This window comes from Thalassophryne amazonica, chromosome 12 (genome assembly GCF_902500255.1).
Source record: "Thalassophryne amazonica chromosome 12, fThaAma1.1, whole genome shotgun sequence".
Taxonomy (NCBI): Eukaryota; Metazoa; Chordata; class Actinopteri; order Batrachoidiformes; family Batrachoididae; genus Thalassophryne; species Thalassophryne amazonica.
In genome coordinates, this window is record NC_047114.1 from 101,007,556 (window position 1) to 101,032,385 (window position 24,830).

The 24,830-nt window shown below is 43.7% G+C and overlaps 1 pseudogene; it reads right to left on the minus strand.

Annotated features, from left to right (window-relative positions):
* Positions 1-9,330, minus strand: part of LOC117522250 — a 34,516-nt pseudogene extending 25,186 nt beyond the window's left edge.
* Positions 9,331-24,830: the final 15,500 nt, after the last annotated feature.

The following is a 24,830-nucleotide window of genomic DNA, read 5'->3' on the forward strand; positions in this document are numbered from 1 at the left end:
GTGTGTTAACTCATCACGTCAACAGTTCAAGCTTGAACTGGAGTTGTGAGCTTTTAATTCTCAGTACAGTCATTATAGTTTTCTCCACTAAGGTCTGACTGTTTCAATGCTTGATATTTTGGCATAGTTTGTTGGAAGGCCAGATTACACTGTACAAATGTATTTGACACCATTTTGCCAACCATTGTTTTGATATAAGGGATCACACAACACATGCAAAGTCCAATCAGAATTAGGACTATAATAACTGGTGTCACCATTTTTCAATAGTAAACTGCCAACATGGTCCTGAAGTCAACCAGGACCAGGGATTCCACCGGTTCACGGCTAGGGTGTCTTTATGCATTGCATCACGAAGTTTATTCAGCTCTTGGAATGGAGTCTGGGATGAAAGTACAGCATGTTGTGTTCAGCAGAACACAAATTCCTCCCTGTGAACCAGTAAGCAAGTCTAAAACCATGCGATTTTGCATCACCATGGTACGTAAAGCATCTATTTCAGTGTTTTGAGCTGCTACTATTTTTTTAGTTACATTCATGAACAGACCCAATCGATAATTCAGAGTTTCAATCATTAATGAATTTTTTCCCACTCCTATCCAGGGGAACAATGAATGTGCTATTTATCTCCTACAGACCACAATTTTTGGTCCTTTAGTACATCCGAGCCCCACATGTGATCATGTGGTAACACATCTGGGTATATCAATCTCCTCCGTCTGGTGCTGCCATTCTTCTCTGTGGAGGTCCTACCACATATGTATGGTCAGTCACCTGGGTAGGTGCACACACACCACCCCAATTTGGTGGGAGACTCATGTACAGTCTGGAACCACAAAGCCAATAGATGTCATCATACACCGGAGTACCATTTACAGGTGGTAGCAAAAACTTACTAACATAAGCACATGATTCATCCGTTCCCCATGGACAGGAGCCTGTATAATTACATCCCCGTCCAATGTGATGAAGATAAGTACCATCCACATATTATGTTTTGGCTAGGCTTAAATATTTGATAAAACATACGTTTGGGTACACAGACGTTTCTTAATTTACCTACAGTTTTATTCCCTGTCCCGTAAAGCAATTTGGGAATGGCCGTTGTGATGGACAATTAACGTGATGATATTTTGCGTTTCCCTTCAGTCTAGTCAATGAAGCAGCACTTGGGCACGCTTGTACGTCCTCTGTTGAAATCCCTATCATAAGTGGTTGCACTGAGGCAAGTGGTGTTACATCTTATCAGATTTGCTGAGAACTGCTGCCCCAAAATACAGTTTGATTATGCATCCGTATGATAAGACATTCTGTCACCCTAGCAGGGTACGGTTTAGCGTCAGAGCTGGGTGTGTTGAGGATATAGGTATTTGCGAACAAACATAACAATTAGTAACGTAATTCCATAGCCAATAAATGAACATATCTGTACCACATATTAGTATGGTATATATGAGGGTGTCCATCTGTCTCGTTCACATTATGAATAAACCTCTTCTGACGTTGCTTGCGTTGTTCTCTGGCTCGGTCCACAGTGAGCTGCAATTCTTGGGTCATCCACCAGGCCAGGAATCCGAGGAGCACGAAACACACTAAGATCACAACGCAACCGGCTGCCCTACCAACAGTCCGGCAGCAGCGGCGCTGAGCACGCCGCTCCGGGGTCTGCTGTAGTTCAGTCATGATTGCTAGGATACAGTGTTGTTAACCACCTCACCTAATAGTGCAAGGATCTCCCTGCTTCACTGGCATTGAGACAATCTGTTGCTAATTAAATAGACTCCCTTTGTAGCCAGACTTCCCCTTACACTGTGGAGGCCGCCAACACACGCTGTATCTTACAGTGATGTATCCACGTTGATCTCTCCGCTATCTTTACTGCAGTTGGTGTTGTTAACAGCACTTGGTATAGACCTTCCCAACGAGGACTGGACTCTGATGAACACCCAGTCTCCTGGCTAGACTACTGGAAGGCCGTCCTGTGGAAGATCAAAATTATTCGGCAGTAAATGTGTTTAAGTTATCTCTTTCTGTGTTAATGTCTTTTTCATAAACTTTGCTAATGTTTGTTCCTCATCTGCTGTTTTAGTATCCATGTCAAAATTGGTAGACGATATGGTCGTCCATAAAGTATCTCAAATGGTGTTAACCCTGATGGTGTTGGTGTTATTCTCATATACAATTTTACTAGGTCCAACATTCAATCCAGGTTCGTTTTGTCTCTTCTATACATTTCCTTAATCTTATTTTTATTGTGCCCTTTGTCCTTTCCACTAATCTGGCACTGTGTGGTTGATAAGCACAATGATTTTTGAGATTGACCTGTAGCGCTTCTCCTACGTATTGCACTATTGTATTAACAAAATGTGCTCCATTATCTGAATAAACTGTTTCTGGTATTCCAAATCGTGGAATGATGTCTTTGCACAATGCCTTAGCCACTGTAAGTGCATCTGCATGTTTTGTAGGGAACAATTCTACCCATTTTGAGAAGGCATCAATTACGACTAAACAAAATTCCTTCCCTTCATGTTTACTCAGCTGTATATAATCCATGTGAATCACTTGAAAGGGATCTTGTGGTGTTGGAAATTTGCCTCTTTGGGGTCTCAAATTGCCTTGTGAATTGTGTTTTGCACATGTCATGCATGCTCTACAATGCTGTTTTGCATATGCATCGAACCCATAAAGACAAAAAATAGATTGCAATTGCGATATCATACCCCCTGATGAGACATGCGTCACGCCATGGCTCATAATAGCTGCCCATTTAAACATATTTTTTGGCAATATGGGTTTCTTTTGTGGGCATACGTACAAATCATTTGCATACGTAGCTCCTTTATTTATCCACATCTGTTTTTCTTTCAGTTGCCTGCTGTTGCATGTCAGCAAGCAGTGTATGACCTAAATGCAAATCTGGAGTGGTTTCCTGTACAACAAAAATAGAAGAAGCTGCTGCTGCCTCTTTTGCTGCTCTGTCAGCAAAATCATTTCCTTTTGAAATACTGTCAGAGCCCTTGGTGTGAGCCGCACATTTGCATATAGCAATTTGTTAGGCAATTTCACAGCCTTCAGTAGTGCAGTTAGGAGTGTGGCATGAGTCACTGGCTTTCCAGATGATGTCACCATTCCACGCTCTTCCCACAGTTTTGCAAACACATGCACTGTGCTAAAAGCGTACTGGCTGTCTGTATAAATTGTTACAGCCGTACCTTTAAACAGATAGCAAGCTGCAGTTAAAGCAACTAATTCAGCTGCTTGTGCTGAAAATGAGGATGGCAATGAAGCAGAATCCAATACTTCTGAATTTGTGACAACAGCATATCCAGATTGTGTTTGTCCATAAGCGTTTTTAGTGGAAGAACCATCCACATACACAATTGTACTGTTTGGGATGGGTGTGTCCTGGAGGTCTGGGCGTGCTTTCATACAGACCGTAGCTACATCAAGACAATTGTGCGGCTCACCATCCTCAGGTAAAGGTATCAATGTGGATGGATTCAATGTTGTACAGCGCTCTACCGTAAGGTGTGGTTGTGATAATAGCAAGGACATGCACAAAAGATGTCTTGCTGGGGACAAAAGGCTCATGTTTGTCTGCAACAGAAGTGCAGAAACTGCATGTGGAACTTTCAGTGTCAACTGATGGAATAGAACAACATTACTGCTACTTTGAACAGCCATAGAGGCTGCAATAACAGCCTGTACACATGGTGGTAAAGCACTTGCTACTGCATCCAATTTAGATGAGTAGTAGGCAACTGGCCTTAATTTTGAGCCATACACTTGAACCAAAACACTAGTCATGAACTTATTCTTACAATCAGCTGTTTGAATGAATGGTTTACTATAATCTGGTAGTGCCAAAACTGTGGATGACACTGTTTGTTTTACTTTTACAAAAGCTTCCTCAGCATCTTTGTTCCATTCCAACACGGTTGACATTGAAATATCATCCTTGTACATCAAATCAGAAAGTGGACTAGTCAATTCTGCATAGCAGGGAATCCATGCCCTGCAGTAATTAGTCAGTCCAAGAAATGACATCATCTGCTTTTTGGTTTGTGGTTTTGGAGCGTGCAAAATTGCTTCCTTCCTGTCAGACAGGATCGTGCACCCTGTGGCTGATAATTCATGTCCTAAATATTTTACTTTATCCCTACACAACTGAACTTTGTTTTTACTCACTTTGTGGCCATTATCAAATAAGAAACATAATAATGCTACTGTGTCAGTTATGCAGTTTTCTCGTGTGTCAGAGGCAATCAGAATGTCATCAACATACACTAACAGTTGGCTATCTGCCGGTGGAACGAAATTAGCTAAACATACTGACATGACTTGAGAATAAATAGTTGGACTCTCTGCGTAACCCTGCGGTAATCTGGTGAATGTATATCGTTGTCCTTTAAAGGTAAAAGCAAACCAGAATTGACTATCTGGGTGTACTGGTACAGAGAAAAATGCATTACTTATGTCAATTACTGAGAAACTATTAGAATTTGGTCTCAGCGAATTTAACAAGGTATGTGGATCTGGAACACATGGTGCTCTTTTAATCACAGCAGCATTTACTGCCTGCAGATCTTGAATCATTCTCCATCCCACTGAGGGCGGAGCCTTTTTTACAGGAAATATGGGTGTGTTACATGGTGAATCTGGACATGGCACTATTACTCCTGCTGTTAATAAATCCTCTATTACTGGTCTGATTCCTTCAATTGCATCAGGTTTCAATGGATACTGTCTTACACATGGTCTGTATTCTGTTTTTGGTCTTATAACTACAGGTTGTGCATTTTTTATCAGTCCTACGTCTGAAGGACCTGTTGTCCACAATCCTGATGGTACCGAAGAGAGAAGATCATCTTCTTCAGGACTCAACTGAAACACTCAGGATTGTGAAGTGGACACATTAATGTGTGTTCCAGCTGTCAGCACCAATGAGACATTAACTGGCACTTTATACAATTTAGTTGATGGACTGAACTCTGTTCCTGGTCCAACTCTGCTCCAATCAGTGGCTGACAAAGCTGTTATGACTGTCAGTCCCAATTCTTGCCATTCTGTCAAATATGGTTTACAAAGTGACACATGTAAAGGCATACCTGTGAATCTCAATTTTAAAACATCTTCAGTGGCACCTGTTACTGTTATGACGGCTGTTGAGTTGCCATCATGAATCAAATCGGTCATTGTCAGCTTCACAGGTGAAATATTTTTCAATTTGTTTTCATACACTGGTGTTCCTGGCAATATGCCACTATGGACTCTAAATACACTCTCAAACCTGCATCTAAACTCTGTCCATGGTTCTCCTTCTTTCTGAGTTGTCCTGGTAATTTCAGTATAATTTATCTTTGGTCCTAACACACCTTTTGCTCGTGTAATCATAGCTTCCACTCTTGTTTTCAAGACTGGATCATCATGTGGCAATGGTACGCCATCCTGGTCTGCAGGATTCCAGTCTCCGCGTATCTGACTCCATTTAGGGCCACATGCTTTCATCCACACCTGTTGGACTTCAGGTCCATTAAGGTGGTAAGATGTTCTAATGTTTTCTATATCCTGCATAAATCCCTCAATATCGACATGTGGCGATGGTATCATGTCGACTGCTGCTTTGATATCATCAGCATTCCATGTTCGATATACGAGCATGGTTGATCGATGTCCTGCTGTTCCTGCACGAGGATTTGGTACTTCTATCATAGGATAGGCACCTCCCTGGTCACTGTGTTCCACCATGGGAGGGGCAGTAGGCACTTTCGCTTGACTGCGTGTTTGTGGTTTTTCTGGTTTTTCTGGTTTTTCACTTTTTACCTTAGGTTTTACTGCCAAATCATACTGTGGTGGCGGTACATCGTCATCCTCTGGTAGAGGAGATAAAGGTGTTGTTGTCACCGACGATTCAGCCGGCGGTGGTTGCTGAGGCTGTTCTGGTTCTCTGTGCTGAATTATCACATCTTCTTCTGCCTTACCTACAGCTTTCTTTTTCCTTGCTTTCTCTAATCGTCGCTTCTCTGCTCCCTTCTGTCTGTTCTCTGCTTCCTCCTCCCAAAATGCCACTAAATCGGCCCCTACTTTCTGCATCTTTTCTCATCACCTTTATGTTGCTGTTCTAACTCCTTCTTTAGCTTCTGTATACTGATCAGGTTCAGTCGTCCGTCAAAGTCATGTTTATTTATCCAGGTTTCCAATTTCTTTGTTGCTTTTGGATTTTTTTTGCTTCCATAAATTTCCAGTCGTCAGTTGATAAATTTTCCTTCTTTTTAGACGTCTTACCCCCCATTTTTATTATCCCTTGTTATAATTTGGACTTCAGACGGGGGCACACCTAGGGTGTTCTAAATCTGAAGTTTTCACTTTCTTTGGACGTGACAATTAATTTGCCGTCGTGTGGTTGATTCCTTTCACCTCCCCGTAGGAAGCGGAATCACTTGCCTTCGCATCCGCACACGGTTGTCACTAACGTTGTCCAAAGTATTACACTTTCACACAGTTATTTACACTTACACAAAACACTATTTACACATAGAAACACTTTTAATAATCGTACGCGTATTCTTAGCCCAGGGGAGCTCGCCCTCCCGTGAAATTTAACTAATGTCCTGCATTAGGGGACTCCGCCGTCCCTGCCAGATTTAACTGCTTTTTTACAGTGCACATATTTCTACCCGGGATTTCCTTTACGTATTAAAACAGAGGAGTCCGTATCCTCCTTCCGGAATTTAACTACGTGCGTCCCTCGCAACCGTAGAGGAGTCCGCCCTCCTTACAGAGTTTAACTGTGTTTCATTAACAGACGATTCTGTATCATCGCTTACGGAGTTTAACTGTTTTATGTGATCACTTTTATCCCCTACCGGTACGCGTATATAAACAGAGGAGTCCGCCCTCCTTACAGAGTTTAACTGTGTTTCATTAACAGACGATTCTGTATCATCGCTTGCGGAATTTAACTGTTTATGTGATCTGATCACCACTCACTCAGTACTGTTTACAAAGAAATTTTACTCACTGACTCGACTTCCTGTCTGTCTTCTTCGGGAAAATCTCGTCAACCAGACGATGCCAACGGTGGTCGACAATTGCAGACACGATCAATCGATCGGACCTTGGCCAAGGATTTACGTCTGGACTTGACGACCTCCGCTGGACACCTCCGGTATTGTTGAGATCCCGGACTGAGCCCCCAGTCAATGTTGGGTATTTTCTCCTCCAAACATTCTTAAAACCTTTGATAAGACAAACAGAGTCAAGAAACACCAGTGAGACAGAAAGTCAAATTAATCACGCGCGGAATGCGGCCAGGCTGTACACCAAGGCTACACTAAAGTCTGGCCTGTGCTCCCGCTCTTTTTATTAGAGATGCCCTCATTACATCATAAAACTTGTCCTAAGGGGGGGGGGGGACAACGCGAGACAAGTTTCTTCCCGTAACATAAACACATACGTCAATAAGCGCACCTGTAAGGACAAACAGTTTCTTTCTTTTACTCTTATCGTCGGAGGTCAGCACATCTCGTTCGTCTGTTGCAGTTATCAGCTGTTGTGCATCTGCCTGGAGTGTCCTGGTCTTCACACTAAGCATCACGTCACAACAGTCAAAAACAACCTTCAGGTCTATTACTCCCAGTTCATGACTGACCCCGTCATGCTTCACTCCCAGTCGTTAGCGGCTACAAAAACAAGTTGTATAATAATAATAATAAGTACATCCAGCTCTTCATTCCCAGTTCAGATTGACCCCAGCATGCTAAAACAAGGTTGAATAACACATACATTCTCGGGGTTAGGTGCAAACAGCACAACACCGTTTTCATAAGAAAGAAGACGAAGGTACACATGTTTAACAGTGATAACATATATATATATATATATAAAATCCTTAACAAACATTGAAGTGTGACGTGGTGTCCTTCAGCAGCAATGACATCTGCTGTGCGCTGGATCACTCTGTCTTCTCCTTTACACTCTGGGGAAGAACAGAACATGCAGAGGAAGAGATGAATCAATAAAGATGATTGATTAAAGGAGAACAATCAGTAGGTTTAAAGAGTTACCGAGCCAGAGAGTCAGAATCAGGATGTTTGTCAGCCAGTGTTTCATGTCTGCAGTGAGAGGGGAGGAGAGAGAGGAAGAACACTGAGACTCTGAACCATCTGGACCTTCATCTACATCATCTGTTGGTGAACCATCAACATGACATCATCCATTGATGGCAAACAGTCTGTGGCTCCCTCTAGTGGTCATTGTTAAGCACTTTATTTAGTTTGAGTCAGGAAGGAAAATGTGTGATTGGTGGAACCCTGGTAGGAGAACTGCAGCTGTGAACACAAAGTTTGTGAGGAAAACACAGCGACTGCCATCAGTACAGAAAGATAGAACAGGATGTCATCAGCAAAAGGGAGAATGTTGTGTTGTCGAATGATGTCACAGAAAGCCAACATTTAAATTGTACTGAGACCCTCAGGTTGACCCCTGTGGTACACCACAGCAAACTGGATCTTCTTAGTGTTGAATGTTTGAGTGCTTTTGTCCAAATAGTTCAAACTCATGCTGTGTGTCCACTTGGTGGCGCTATTTGTCACTGAGTGAGGTTTTTGTCCACAGACTGAGTGTTTTGTGTCACTGTGGGCCTCACAGCACAGTAGTACACAGCAGAGTCTGTCACTGCAGTACTGCTGATCTCCAAATACACACCACGTTTATCTTCAGACAGTTTAGTTGAGGACCTTTTGTCTGATTTCACAGACTCTGCTGCTCTTGTTCTGCTCAAACCTGAGATGAACAAGAGGAACTCTGGTGGTTTTCCTGGATATTGTCGATACCAGTAAAATTCATCACCAGCATCAGCAGTTTTGTTGTATTTGTACTCCAGAGTAGCAGTACTGCCTTCTAAAGTTTCCTCTTGATCGTGGACTGCAGTGAGTTCTTCACAGCTGACACCTGAAGGACACAAAAGTGTCTCTTGATGGTCCAGATGTTGTTGGTGATGAATGTTCATGGTGATTATTGGTTATTGATGATGTCACCTACCTGTCAGTGTGATCAGAAACAAAGTGAAGTGCACTGACATCATCTTCAAGACAAAGTCCTCTTTGGTGTGAAACAGCACTCGTGCAGTTTGAGTCTTTTCTTGGCTGACACTTTGGCTCCTCCTTTCATCCCTTCATGCCCCTCCCACAGTGTTTGGTGATCAGGTGTAACCACGGTGACTGGAATCAGGAAGGTGCAGAATCCTGCGCTTTGAAAACCACTTCCTGCTCTTTGGAGAGTCGTCACGTATCGGTGTGGAGCTTTTTGTACGACCTCTTCAACACTTTGTCTCACTGTGTTTCCAGAGCACAGTAGTAGAGCGCTGAGTCTGCCCCCGTTACATCTCTGATGGTCACTTCAGCTGAAGTCCTCCATGTTTGGGATCGATATCGATGATCAGGAATGTATTGACCGTGGCTCCGTGACCTCGCTCCTTTCCAGAGGATAAACTGAGGCGCCTGGTTAGAATGATGCTCGTACCAGTGGAGACCAACGTGCTCGCTGTCTGTCTCGTAGACACATTTGAGTCTGACAGATTCTTCTTCTCTTCCACTGACTTCAGCTGCTTCAGGAGAGATTTTGTCTCCGGCTGCTCCACCTGGAAAAAGGATCCAAATGAAGGCGTCAGACTGAAAGTGTTCAAAGTGCGGCTGCAGTCAGAAGGTGTGGAGTTTGAGCAGGACGAGGTGACGGACAGATGAGGGTCAGACTTTATCAGTTGACCTGCAGCAGCTTCAATGTGTCAAACTGACCTATAAAGTGAGAAAAGAGCAGAAAGCAGTAAAGTGACATGTTTGTTTGTGGAGGACTTCAAGACCAAAGGAAACATCAGCTGATCATCCAGTTCTTTGTAAAAAAAAAAAAAGTCTTGTTGGAGGAAACCTTCAGGTGACTCGCTGTCACTCATGTTGGCTCTCTGTCTCTATTGGTCTGTGTTTGTGGGCGTGCTGGTGGGAGGGGCCTGATGTGTTTACATTTTTTGCCGACTGGACTCATCTTGGCCGGCTCACATATAATGTGGGATGGATCTTCATGGATCTTGGAAGGCGGAGGCGGAAATGGGGAACAGGCCAACGAGTAGGGAGCCATTTTCGGGGGCACTCCTTGAAGTGACAGGTGATGTGGAGACAACCAAACACGTTGAGCTGGGGTGTAGGATGGCGCCATTGACCTCTTGTGATCAGCCACATTCTTGTTGCTCTGAGCTTCTCACCAAAGTTCTCCTGGCCTGTTCCCAGGTTCGTCAACACCGCATAATGAATCGGTGAACGTAAATCTGCAGGGGAAAACGGATGGTAGATGACAAACACAACATCAAACGGGGAGTACCCAGAACCAGAAGGGGGGAGACTGTTCAATTTCAGTTTACGAGGTCTGTCCATAAAGTATAGGTCCTTTTTATTTTTTTCAAAAACTATATGGATTTCATTCATATGTTTTTACGTCAGACATGCTTGAACCCTCGTGTGCATGCGTGAGTTTTTCCACGCCTGTCGGTGACGTCATTCGCCTGTGAGCACTCCTTGTGGGAGGAGTCGTCCAGCCCCTCGTCGGAATTCCTTTGTCTGAGAAGTTGCTGAGAGACTGGCGCTTTGTTTGATCAAAATTTTTTCTAAACCTGTGAGACACATCGAAGTAGACACAGTTCGAAAAATTAAGCTGGTTTTCGGTCAAAATTTTAACCCCTGATGAGAGATTTTGAGGTGATACTGTCGCTTTAAGGACTTCCCATGGTGCGAGACGTCGCGCAGCGCTCTCAGCCGCCGTCGTCAGCCTGTTCAAGCTGAAAACCTCCACATTTCAGGCTCTATTGATCCAGGACGTCGTGAGAGAACAGAGAAGTTTCAGAAGAAGTCGGTTTCAGCATTTTATCCGGATATTCCACTGTTAAAGGACATTTTTTTAATGAAAGACGTGCGGAGGGGTCCGCGCGTCGGGACGCAGCTGACGCGGTGCGGCGGCACAGGAAAAACACCTCCGTGTTGATAACCATTTGTAAAATCCAGGCGGCTTTTGATGGCTTTCAGTGGAGTGAGTATATGAGAAATTGTTTAACAGCTGGACATGTTCCAACTTGTCCTTAAGGCTTCCAGCAGAGGTGTTTTTCCTGTGCGGAGCATCGCGGCGGCTGCGAGCCGATGCTGCAATCCGCCCGCACGTCTTTCATTAAAAAAATCTCCTTTAACAGTGGAATATCCGGATAAAATGCTGAAACCGACTTCTTCTGAAACTTCTCTGTTCTCTCACGACGTCCTGGATCAATAGAGCCTGAAATGTGGAGGTTTTCAGCTTGAAACAGGCTGACGACGGCGCCTGAGAGCGCTGTGCGACGTCTCGCACCGTGGGAAGTCCTTAAAGCGACAGTATCACCTCAAAATCTCTCATCAGCCGTTAAAATTTTCACCGAAAACCAGCTTAATTTTTCGAACCGTGTCCACTTCGATGTGTCTCACAGGTTTAGAAAAAATTTTGATCAAACAAAGCGCCAGTCTCTCAGCAACTTCTCAGACAAAGGAATTCCGACGAGGGGCTGGACGACTCCTCCCACAAGGAGTGCTCACAGGCGAATGACGTCACCGACAGGCGTGGAAAAACTCACGCATGCGCACGAGGGTTCAAGCATGTCTGACGTAAAAACATATGAATGAAATCCATATAGTTTTTGAAAAAAATAAAAAGGACCTATACTTTATTGACAGCCCTCGTATTTTGAGTATACACTAGTGTATACTAGAACTCTGCCTCTACTGGTGGTTGGCTCTCACTGCGGTATTGTATCACTTCCTGTTCCGGAGCACAGCGGTGTTTTGCTGTATCTGTTAGCTGTTTAATCTGCGCAGTTAGATTGATCTAGATAACTAGATAACGATTTATTTCACAGTGTAATCTTCACATGCCTTAACTAAAGCACTCCCTCTGCTGAATCACCTCTAAATTATTTACACATTATTCACTTTGTGTGTTTTTAGGAATCTGTTAGCTTAGCGCAGCTACTAGCTCTTAGCCGGTTTAAAATGGCGGCTTCTCCTGTCTCTCCTGCACTTTTCTGCTCTGGGTGTGAAATGTTTAGTTATTCCTCGGCCTCCTTTAGCAGTAATGGTACTTGTAATAAGTGCAGTAATGACACCCGGTTACGCCAATCGGAGGTCACTAAAATTAACATTGAACAAAAACATTGTCAGACTCTGTAGTTTTCTCTGGGCCCCTCCCCAATCGGACCAGGAGTGACATGTTTAGCCGCATGTTCTCCTTGAATTGCTGGCTGTCTGAGTGGTGTCCAAAAAATGAGGTGGGCTTCATGGATAATTGGCAAAGCTTCTGGGGAAAACCTGGTCTTGTTAGGAGAGACGGCATCCATCCCACTTTGGATGGAGCAGCTCTCATTTCTAGAAATCTGGCCAATTTTCTTAAACCCTCTAAACCGTGACTATCCAGGGTTGGGACCAGGAAGCAGAGTTGTAGTCTTACACACCTCTCTGCAGCTTCTCTCCCCCTGCCATCCCCTCATTACCCCATCCTCGTAGAGACAGTGCCTGCTCCCAGACCACCAATAACCAGCAAAAATCTATTTAAGCATAAAAATTCAAAAAGAAAAAATAATATAGCACCTTCAACTGCACCACAGACTAAAACAGTTAAATGTGGTCTATTAAACATTAGATCTCTCTCTTCTAAGTCCCTGTTAGTAAATGATATAATAATTGATCAACATATTGATTTATTCTGCCTTACAGAAACCTGGTTACAGCAGGATGAATATGTTAGTTTAAATGAGTCAACACCCCCGAGTCACACTAACTGTCAGAATGCTCGTAGCACGGGCCGAGGTGGAGGATTAGCAGCAATCTTCCATTCCAGCTTATTAATTAATCAAAAACCCAGACAGAGCTTTAATTCATTTGAAAGCTTGACTCTTAGTCTTGTCCATCCAAATTGGAAGTCCCAAAAACCAGTTTTATTTGTTGTTATCTATCGTCCACCTGGTCATTACTGTGAGTTTCTCTGTGAATTTTCGAACCTTTTGTCTGACTTAGTGCTTAGCTCAGATAAGATAATTATAGTGGGCGATTTTAACATCCACACAGATGCTGAGAATGACAGCCTCAACACTGCATTTAATCTATTGTTAGACTCAATTGGCTTTGCTTAAAATGTAAATGAGTCCACCCACCACTTTAATCATACCTTAGATCTTGTTCTTACTTATGGTATTGAAATTGAAGACTTAACAGTATTCCCTGAAAACCCCTTTTTGTCTGATCATTTCTTAATAACATTTACATTTACTTTAATGGACTACCCAGCAGTGGGGAATAAGTTTCATTACAGTAGAAGTCTTTCAGAAAGCGCTGTAACTAGGTTTAAGGATATGATTCCTTCTTTATGTTCTCCAATGCCATATACCAACACAGGGCAGAGTAGCTACCTAAACTCTGTGAGTGAGATAGATTATCTTATCAATAGTTTTACATCCTCATTGAGCACAACTTTGGATGCTGTAGCTCCTCTGAAAAAGAGAGCCTTAAATCAGAAGTGCCTGACTCCATGGTATAACTCACAAACCTGCAGCTTAAAGCAGATAACCCGTAAGCTGGAGAGGAAATGGCATCTCACTAATTTAGAAGATCTTCACTTAGCCTGGAAAAAGAGTCTGTTGCTCTATAAAAAAAAGCCCTCTGTAAAGCTTGGACATCTTACTACTCATCACTAATTGAAGAAAATAAGAACAACCCCAGGTTTCTTTTCAGCACTGTAGCCAGTGTTGTGTGTTGGGGGGTTTGGCTGGATGTTTTTGTGTTGTTTTCTTTTCTTTGCTCTCCAGGTGGTATGCAAACTGGTTTTTGTCTGTGGAGACGGTGCTGGCAGAAGAATCCTTCACCCTCATCAACATTATTGGCTGCACTTGTGAAGGATGTTCATGTGCAGGCCTAATGACTCGCTGCACCTGTGGATGATGCTCAGGTGCAGACTTAAAGACTTTCAGCTGAAGCAGATAATGAGATGGCATTCTGCATTTAAGCCTTGAATGATTCAAGCAGAATTGCCGGGAACTCGACCTTGTGACATTCATTTGTGAGACGCTCAGGACCGCGCCTGGGTTTGACACATCGTGCCTGTGAAGGAGGACGGGTGAGGGACACATGCTGTCAGCACACATCAGAGGTGATTTATTGTCTGAATAAGTGTTAACAGTAATTTGGTATTTTGTTGCGCAGTGTATTTGAGCATTGATGAGAATTGTGCAGCTCGCTTCTCACTGCCGTGGCGTGCGGAGTGATGATCCTCCGCCTGTTGTGAGAAGCTGCTCATTTGCATGGAGCTTGGATTCAGACCTGAATGTGTTGCTGATGGTGTGTGCCTTTGAAGGATATTGGTTGTGGCTGTTGACTTGCCTCACCTCTTCTGTCCTTCTTAGAGTCAGTTTGTCGTGTCCACCTGGGGGGTGTTTTAGCGGTGAATTTGAGTCCAGAAGCGCCGGGCTTCGATCCCTTTGGGTGCTGGAGAGTGCGTCGTCCTTCACCTCGCCAGACAAACGCACTTTTATGTTGTACACCAAGTATTGCACAAGAGGGGAAATAAAATTGTTTTGTTTTTGGAACCGCTTTCTGGTAATTTCTCTGCTAAGCTTAACAGCGCTTTGGTAACAGTAGTTCCCGGCCATTCTGAAATGGACCCAGCGGCAGAAGCAGTTCCTTTTGCCGAAAGAGTTCAAGAATACTTGGAGAAAATATGGGAGCAATTACAGTATCGCGCAAACCTAATTAAACAAACAGATGCCTGCATTACGGAGCTTGCAGCGCACGCCATTCTGCTTTCTGCTCCTCCAGCTGCGGCACTATCGATACCGGTGCAGATAACTCCGTCACCCAGAGATTCGGCTTCCTTCTCTTCTGATGGTAGCCGTGTCTCATATGTGACAAATTTGCTCCGACGTGACGCCTTAGCTTGGGTCACTGCGTTGTGGAGTAATGACTCTCCATTGTTAGGATCCTTTAAGGATATCTCCAGGTGTTCTTGGACAGGCACAATAATGGAAAAAAAATAATAATAATAATAATTAGTTGTTTGGGCTGTTTTTGTTTTTTGTAAGGGGTTATAAATTGTTTGGGTGGTTAGAGGCGGTTCTGGTGGAGTGAACGACTGGCGGGTCAGAGCACGGCTGGACTCAGCCAATCGTCGGTTTTTATCATTTGAATTTAGGTATTTTCTGTTTAGGATTGGGTCGTTTTGTTTTGTTGTTTTTTATTTCCCTGCTTCCCTAACCCCAACCTCACTTGCCCTAAGACTGTTCGTCTTGTGGGTTGTGGGGTGGTGCAGGTTGGTCACGCTGAGTGTTTCTCAGAAGACCTCTGCACCTAGGGGGGGGGTTGTCAGGGGCGTTTTTTTGGGTTTGGTTAGGGCCCGGTTCCACTCCAGCCTCGGTGGGCCTTTGACCGTTTGTCATTGGTGTTACCGGGGTGTGGTGCAGCGGGAACATACCTCAGTCGGAGGGGTGGGCCGATCTGTTGCCGTTCGCCATTTCGGTAGTTCCGCCCCTCCCGATAGGCTGGTGGTATGGTCGGGTAAGTGCACCGGACGTATTTCCGGTTTTCCGCTGCGCTTCGGGGTTGGGACCGGGTTAGTTTTTCCTGTTTCCTTCCCCGGCTTCCCCGTTCGCCAAGATGGAGCTACCGACTGGCTCTGGGAGTGATCTGGGGTCTTTCGGGGTGCTGGGGGAGGTAACAGGGTTTTCCAGTTGTTTTATTTGCCCCCGGGGGGGTTTTAATGAAGTCCGCCGGGGGTTGGATTTTTGTGTTTTTTTTTTTTCCTTCCAGGTTCCACCTCCAGGGTTGATGGGACGGTCCTCTGGGGGGGAATTGAGTGTGGGGCCGACTCACCAAGTGTGGCCGGGTCTGGGGTTCCTGGGTTGTGGGGAGGGGGCCTCCTGGGGTTGATGGGACGGTCCTCTGGGGGGCGCTGCTCCTCCATGTTAACCTGGAGACCTCTGTAGGATTCCGGTTTTGGTTGTCTCTCCTGGAACTGGCGGTAAAGGTCTTCTGGGGGAGGGGGGGGGGGGGGTTGGGCTCTGCATATCGTTCTGGGGGGGGTTGTTTGTTGTTTTTCTTTGTGACTTTGTGTTTGTATTGTGTTGTTGGGGCTGTGTTGGGTTTTTGCATTTGGGAGTTTTTCTTTTCTTCCCGGGGTTGGATGGGACGGCCCCCTGGGGAGGTTTTGGGTGGGTTTTGTGTTTTTTTTGTATGTTGGGTTGTATATGGGACTTTTTTGGGGTTTTGTTGATGCCAGCCGGCCTTCTAGCCACGGTGCCCTGTCCTGCTGTCTGCTGTGGACCTTGGGAGCGTTTCGCCGTCTGCTTGCTGTCATGGACCCCGGAGGGAGGTGCTGTTCTCGGGCCTGGTCTGTTCGGTCGCCGGGAGGCTTCCCGTTGATGGGGGGGGTACTATTGTGTGTTGGGGGGTTTGGCTGGATGTTTTTGTGTTGTTTTCTTTTCTTTGCTCTCCAGGTGGTATGCAAACTGGTTTTTGTCTGTGGAGACAGTGCTGGCAGAAGAATCCTTCACCCTCATCAACATTATTGGCTGCACTTGTGAAGGATGTTCATGTGCAGGCCTAATGACTCGCTGCACCTGTGGATGATGCTCACGTCCAGACTTAAAGACTTTCAGCTGAAGCAGATAATGAGATGGCGTTCTGCATTTAAGCCTTGAATGATTCAAGCAGAATTGCCGGGAACTCGACCTTGTGACGTTCGTTTGTGAGACGCTCAGGACCGCGCCTGGGTTTGACACATCGTGCCTGTGAAGGAGGACGGGTGAGGGACACATGCTGTCAGCGCGCCGTCCTTCACCTTGCCAGACAAACACACTTTTATGTTGTACACCAAGTATTGCACAAGAGGGGAAATAAAATTGTTTTGTTTTTGGAACCGCTTTCTGGTTATTTAGTGCTGGGTTCAGTCAGACGCAGGTCCGCTCCTCAACCCGCGTCGGCACATAACAGCCAGGCTGACAAAGAGTCAGAGCTCTGTTGAGCCGAGTATTCCTTTAACTTTAACTAGTAATGACTTCATGACTTTCTTTGCTAATAAAATTTTAACTATTAGAGAAAAATTACTCATAACCATCCCAAAGACGTATCGTTATCTTTGGCTGCTTTCAGTGATGCCGGTATTTGGTTAGACTCTTTCTCTCCGATTGTTCTGTCTGAGTTATTTTCATTAGTAACTTCATCCAAACCATCAACATGTCTATTAGACCCCATTCCTACCAGGCTGCTCAAGGAAGCCCTACCATTAATTAATGCTTCGATCTTAAATATGATCAATCTATCTTTATTAGTTGGCTATGTACCACAGGCTTTTAAGGTGGCAGTAATTAAACCATTACTTAAAAAGCCATCACTTGACCCAGCTATCTTAGCTAATTATAGGCCAATCTCCAACCTTCCTTTTCTCTCAAAAATTCTTGAAAGGGTAGTTGTAAAACAGCTAACTGATCATCTGCAGAAGAATGGTCTATTTGAAGAGTTTCAGTCAGGGTTTAGAATTCATCATAGTACAGAAACAGCATTAGTGAAGGTTACAAATGATCTTCTTATGGCCTCAGACAGTGGACTCATCTCTGTGCTTGTTCTGTTAGACCTCAGTGCTGCTTTTGATACTGTTGACCATAAAATTTTATTACAGAGATTAGAGCATGCCATAGGTATTAAGCACTGCGCTGCGGTGGTTTGAATCATATTTATCTAATAGATTACAATTTGTTCATGTAAATGGGGAATCTTCTTCACAGACTAAAGTTAATTATGGAGTTCCACAAGGTTCTGTGCTAGGACCAATTTTATTCATTTTATACATGCTTCCCTCAGGCAGTATTATTAGACAGCATTGCTTAAATTTTCATTGTTACGCAGATGATACCCAGCTTTATCTATCCATGAAGCCAGAGGACACACACCAATTAGCTAAACTGCAGGATTGTCTTACAGACATAAAGACATGGATGACCTCTAATTTCTTGCTTTTAAACTCAAATAAAACTGAAGTTATTGTACTTGGCCCCACAAATCTTAGAAACATGGTGTCTAACCAGATCCTTACTCTGGATGGCATTACGCTGACCTCTAGTAATACTGTGAGAAATCTTGGAGTCATTTTTGATCAGGATATGTCATTCAAAGCGCATATTAGACAAATATGTAGGACTGCTTTTTTGCATTTACGCAATATCTCTAAAATTAGAAAGGTCTTGTCTCAGAGTGATGCTGAAAAACTAATTCATGCATTTATTTCCTCTAGGCTGGACTATTGTAATTCATTATTATCAGGTTGTCCTAAAAGTTCCCTGAAAAGCCTTCAGTTAATTCAAAATGCTGCAGCAGGAGTACTGACGGGGAAGGAGAGAGCATATCTCACCCATATTGGCCTCTCTTCATTGGCTTCCTGTTAATTCTAGAACAGAATTTAAAATTCTTCTTCTTACTTATAAGGTTTTGAATAATCAGGTCCCATCTTATCTTAGGGACCTCATAGTACCATATCACCCCAATAGAGCGCTTCGCTCTCAGACTGCAGGCTTACTTGTAGTTCCTAGGGTTTGTAAGAGTAGAATGGGATGCAGAGCCTTCAGCTTTCAGGCTCCTCTCCTGTGGAACCAGCTCCCAATTCAGATCAGGGAGACAGACACCCTCTCTACTTTTAAGATTAGGTTTAAAACTTTCCTTTTTGCTAACGCTTATAGTTAGGGCTGGATCAGGTGACCCTGAACCATCCCTTAGTTATGCTGCTATAGACTTAGACTGCTGGGGGGTTCCCATGATGCACTGAGTGTTTCTTTCTCTTTTTGCTCTGTATGCACCACTCTGCATTTAATCATTAGTGATTGATCTCTGCTCTCTTCCACAGCATGTCTTTTTCCTGATTCTCTCCCTCAGCCCCAACCAGTCCCAGCAGAAGACTGCCCCTCCCTGAGCCTGGTTCTGCTGGAGGTTTCTTCCTGTTAAAAGGGAGTTTTTCCTTCCCACTGTCGCCAAGTGCCTGCATATAGGGGGTCGTTTTGACCGTTGGGGTTTTTCCGCAATTATTGTATGGCTTTGCCTTACAATATAAAGCGCCTTGGGGCAACTGTTTGTTGTGATTTGGTGCTATATAAATAAAATTGATTTGATTTGATTTATTTTCATTTATATAGCTCCAAATCACAACAGAGTTGCCTCAAAGCGCTTCACACAACCTTACCAACCCCCAGAGCAACAGTGGTAAGGAAAAACTCCCTCTGAGGAAGAAACCTCAAGCAGATCAGACGCAAGACCAGACCCTCTGCTTGGGCCATGATACAGACATAAATTACAGAACAATTCACGGACGAATATACAAGAAATGCTATTGGCGCACAGGACAGGAGGATCTCCAACATGAATACAACTCCCATCTCTGGATGGAGCTGCACCTTAAACAGAGACAAAAAACAGAATCAGGCATCAGAAAGACAAAAAATACTGTATAATTTGTCAGCATTAAACAACAAGAAAAACAGAAAAATTCTAAGGTGATCGCCGGCCACTAGCCCTAAACTTCACTAAAAGACCCAGAATTTAGGTAAAGTTGAGGCCGCAGCCCGCTCCAATTACTAATAAATGATTTAAAAAAGTAAAAAGTGTCAAACAAAATTGTACCAGTATGCTAGTCATATGAAAGGGAAAAGAAGTGCATCTTAAGTCTGGACTTGAAAGTCTCCACAGAATCTGACTGTTTTATTGATGCAAGGAGATCATTCCACAGAACAGGGGCACGATTAGAGAAAGCTCTGTAACCGGCAGACTTCTTATTCACCTTAGGGACACAAAGTAGTCCTGCACCCTGAGAACGTAAAGTCCGGGCCGGTACGTAAGGTTTAATTAGGTCAGCTAGGTAGGGAGGTGCCAGTCCATGAATAATTTTATAGTTTAGTAGCAGAACCTTAAAATCTGATCTCACTGGGACAGGAAGCCAGTGAAGGGATGCCAAAATGGGTGTAATGTGGTCAAACTGTTATGGGCGAGTTCAATCCATGGCAGTTGAGAAGACCAGGACGAGGGAAACTGTGAAGCTAGGATCCGGACTCCTTTTTCTAGTTCCTGATTAAGGCGTTCAGTTTGACCATGAGCTTGAGGATGATATCCTGAGGTAAGGATGGACGTGACCCCGAGGAGACGGCAGAACTCCCTCTGAAACTGAGAGACACATTGTGGACCCCGGTCCAAAATTATATCCTGTGGTAAACTATGTAACCTGAAGACATGGGGAAGTAAGGCAACAGCGGTATCTTTAGCAGAGGGGTAAAGAGGTAGGTAAAGGTAACGGTAACAAAGCACCCACAGGTGGGCGTGCAGATGACTTATGCATGGTGCAGATGGAACAAGCGTTGACAAATTCTGTAACATCAGCTAACACTTGTGGCCACCAGAATCTTTGCTTAAGCACATACATGGTCCTCTGAAGACCGGGATTACATGAAAAATGGCTATCATGGCCCCAATGAATTTCTTTTCCCCTAAGCGAAGCTGGTACGAACACGTTTTCCACCTGGGCATCCCGGATGGTTAGGTGTATCACCAACAACAGACTTAATCTTAGATTTAATTTCCCAGGATAGAGAAGACACAAAACAGGTACATGGAAGGATGGTTCCAGTGTCCCCTTGATGAGACAGCATGTTGCATTTCCCATTTTTTGGCCTGGGTCGATATGATAGTACGAAATTACAACCCCAATTCCAATGAAGTTGGGACATTGTGTAAAATGTAAATAAAAACAGAATACAATGATTTGCAAATCCTCTTCATCCTACATTCAATTGAATACACCACAAAGACAAGATATTTAATGTCAAACAGATAAACTTTATTGTTTTGTGCAAATATTTGCTCATTTTGAAATGGTTGTCTGCAACACATTTCTAAAAAGCTTGTCCACAGTAAACCCACAGTCCCTCCACACGGTGTCACTGCCACTCTTCGACAGAGAGGTGTGTGTGTCCCACTTGCATGGGCTTCTCTGCAGCGCCGTGGGAAGCATTGAAACTGGCATGAGTGGAGGTAGAGGATCGTTCTGATGAGACAGCCAGCTGCACGGGATGGTGGTTTTCTCTGTGTGGACAGTGGGCGAGACAGTGATCAGTCCGGATTGCCAGTGCGATGAGGTCATCAAGGTCATCTGGCAGATCTACAACAACAAATTGATTCTGGATGCTGTCGTTCACACCTTGGAAGATCACATCATGGAGTGCTGTGGAATTCCACTCACTCTTCATGGCCAGAATGCGGAAGTCTATGACGTAGTCGACCACCCAGCGATTGCCTTGCTTCAACCTCATCAGCAAGTGCGTCACCTCGCGCCCTGGAGAAGTATGCTGAAACATCTGCTGCAGAGAGTTGCTGAAGGGTGAGAGAGAGGAGCAGGAGGGTGAATTGCAACTCCACTCAGCTGTAGCCCATGCTGTAACCCGGCCGGCCAGGTGAGGGATCAAAAATGCTGTTTTCGCCTTTTCAGACAGAAATATTGATGACATTAGCTCAAAGTGCAACTCACACTGCATGATGAAGCCTTCACGTCCCCAGACTCTCCAGAAAAAGTTCAGGCTGAGAGAGTTGGTTACAAAAATCAGAGAAAGGTACAGAAGCCAGCGGGGCTGCTGACGGTCCCAGAAGTGGGGTGGCGGCGGGAACCATGTCGGTCTCCTAGCCTGACATTTCATGGTCAACAGCAGTTGCTCCATGTGAGAGCTCACAGAGGCCATGAAGGAGTCTTGCTGTTTAGTGAGTTTGCTAAAACCAGAGTTCAGAGCGGCAAGCTGGTCCTCTTGCTGAGCTAACTGCTGGCTGTGGTGGCGTACCGCCAGCTGGAAAGTGTTTGTGTCTACTGTGGCCAGATCGGTCTATTTGGTTTGACGGCAATGCAGGTTGGACACAAATGCAGGACGCAGAAACACAACTGTGTTGTTTTAAAATGTTAGAACAGGTGTGAGAGGAACTTCCAGAACCAGGGTGTGGCCAGACAGAGAGGAACGCCCACCACCAAGCACCAAGAGAGAGACAAGAAAGAACAGGACAGAGAAAACCCAAGCAGAAAGACAGAGCAAGAGAACAGACAGAACACAAATGCAACCAAAAAATAAAACAGAGAACATACCACATAAAGTCCAACTCCTGACACACAAAAGCAAGATAAGACACAACACTTGTTGTAAAACTCCTCACAGCTCCATCAAAATGAAATCCTATAGTCAAAACCTAACAATCTCTTCTAAAAATGTCCTTTGAGCAACAAAATGATCCACACACACCATTTTGAAATGGTTATAAATCAACAGCAACACACTGATGAGTTTTACACAAACACTGAAGTCAGTATATTTTTTTATTTACTTTTTCTCAAACAAGAGCTCTGAAAGTTACAGTAGTTAGCAACAAAAGTGTTTTTTCCCCTGTTTGTAGTTTTTTTTTACAAAGAAATTGAAAGATCTTATGAATGAATGAATGAATGAATGAATGAATGAATGAATGAATGAATGAATGAATGAATGAATGAATGGTTTATTCAGACCACAGAAAAAGAAAAGATAACATACGCACACAACTTAAAAATACAATCTGCCATAAACCTACAGCATTCAAACAATATACAGCTCAAAACTGTAACATCTTACATATCTGGATTATACATCCAGTTTAATCTAGTCTGAAAAGGAGTGTCTGTGTGTGTGTGTGGGGGGGGGGGGGGGTAATGTATTTATTCCCACTCCCTTTTTCAACCACTTTAATCACTTCAACTTAAAGGACACAATCCGAATGCTACCGAACAATTTACATTTACAATATAGCAACAGATAAAACACAAAACTCAGTCCCAGTTTTTTGTGCATAAGTGTTTCCATTTACCAGACATGTTTTGCACTTTTATGAAAAGTGTTTTTCCCAGTGATAACAAGGTATTTTATCTTTGAGTTCAGTGTCTAATGTTAGAAACTGTGTGTAATGTTCTGCAACAACTGTTAAAGAATTGAAGCAAAGTGCAAATCAGAAAATGTGTTTAACATATTGTCACATTGTGTTTTAACTGTTGTTACAAGAAGACTTGGATTTGACGTTTTAGTTTAAACATTCACTTTTTGGGTGTAAACAGTTGGCAAAAACTGTAAAGCAGACAGAGGCTGCGTCCTTTGAAGGCTGCGTCCTTTGAAGGCTGCATCCTTCATATTGGTGTGACTCCACTGTCTCATATCAAAGGCTCCTTAGAATTGTTTGTATTCAGAATTATGTCCATCAGCAGCATAAAATTCCTGGGTCAGTGTTTGTTTTTTTAACCTCTCTGCTAAAATGTGAGTCTGAATACAATTAAAAGCAGAAGAAAAATCAATAACTATAAGATGTGCGAAAGTTTTAGTCCCCTCTAAATGTGGAAGGACCGTGTTCAATAAAGTGCATCATCAGTCCCCCAATCTGACCTGGATCAAACTGGAGAGAGTCCAAATTATTGACAGAGTTTAAAAGAGCAGTTTTAACAATTTTTGTCAATGTTTTCATCATTGAAGAGGTCAGTGAAACCGGCCTGTAGTCACTGAGCAGCTTGGGTGCACTGACTTTTAGCACAGGAACAATTGTGGCATTTTTCCATAAACTGTGGACCTTACGGAGACAAAACATCTGAAAATGAAAGAAAACACTCTCCAACACTTCAATGAACTTTACAGAAATCTTCTTTCTCCTTAATCTCACACCTACATGTGGAGCATATGCAGTGATGACATTCATCATCATGTCTTCAATGTTCAACTTAACACTCATCATCCTGTCAGACACTCACTTAACCTCCAACACACTGTTACACTCTTCCTCAAGAATGACTCCACTCCATGAAACAACAGTTGAAACCCAACTCGGATGCTCCTGGCTTCCTCTATTGGTGGTTGTGTAGTGTTTTTGCACACTGACTCCCTCTAGTGGTGGTTGTGTAGTGTTTTTGTCCTCTCTTTTGCTGCTTGCTGTCACTGTGGGCTGCAGAGCACAGTAGTACACAGCAGAGTCTCGCAGCTGCAGTTTCTGGATCTTCAGATCAACTGATGTCTTGTTGACTTCAGCATCAAATCTCTCTTTGTTGAACTTTGCAGCATTTTGTCCTCCTCCAAAACTGAAACGTTTCAGCATAAACTTTGGAGAACCATTTAGTTCTTGTTGGTACCAGAAAAATCTAGGACTTGCGTCACTGGTCTGAAAGGAACATTGAAGTGTGACGTGGTGTCCTTCAGCAGCAATGACATCTGCTGTGGGCTGGATCACTCTGTCTTCTCCTTCTGCAGTGAGAGGGGAGGAGAGAGAGGAAGAACACTGAGACTCTGAACCATCTGGACCTTCATCTACATCATCTGTTGGTAAACCGTCAACATGACATCATCCATTGATGGCAAACAGTCTGTGGCTCCCTCTAGTGGTCATTAAGGACTTTATTTAGTTTGAGTCAGGAAGGAAAATGTGTGATTGGTGGAACCCTGGTAGGAGAACTGCAGCTGTGAACACAAAGTTTGTGAGAAAAACAGAGCGACTGCCATCAGTACAGAAAGATAGAACAGGATGTCATCAGCAAAAGGGAGAATGTTGTGTTGCCAAATGATGTCACAGAAAGCCAACATTTAAATTGTACTGAGACCCTCAGATTGACCCCTGTGGTACACCACAGTAAACTGGATCTTCTTAGTGCTGAATATTTAAGTGCTTTTGAACAAAGAGTTCAAACTCATGCTTTGTGTCCACTTG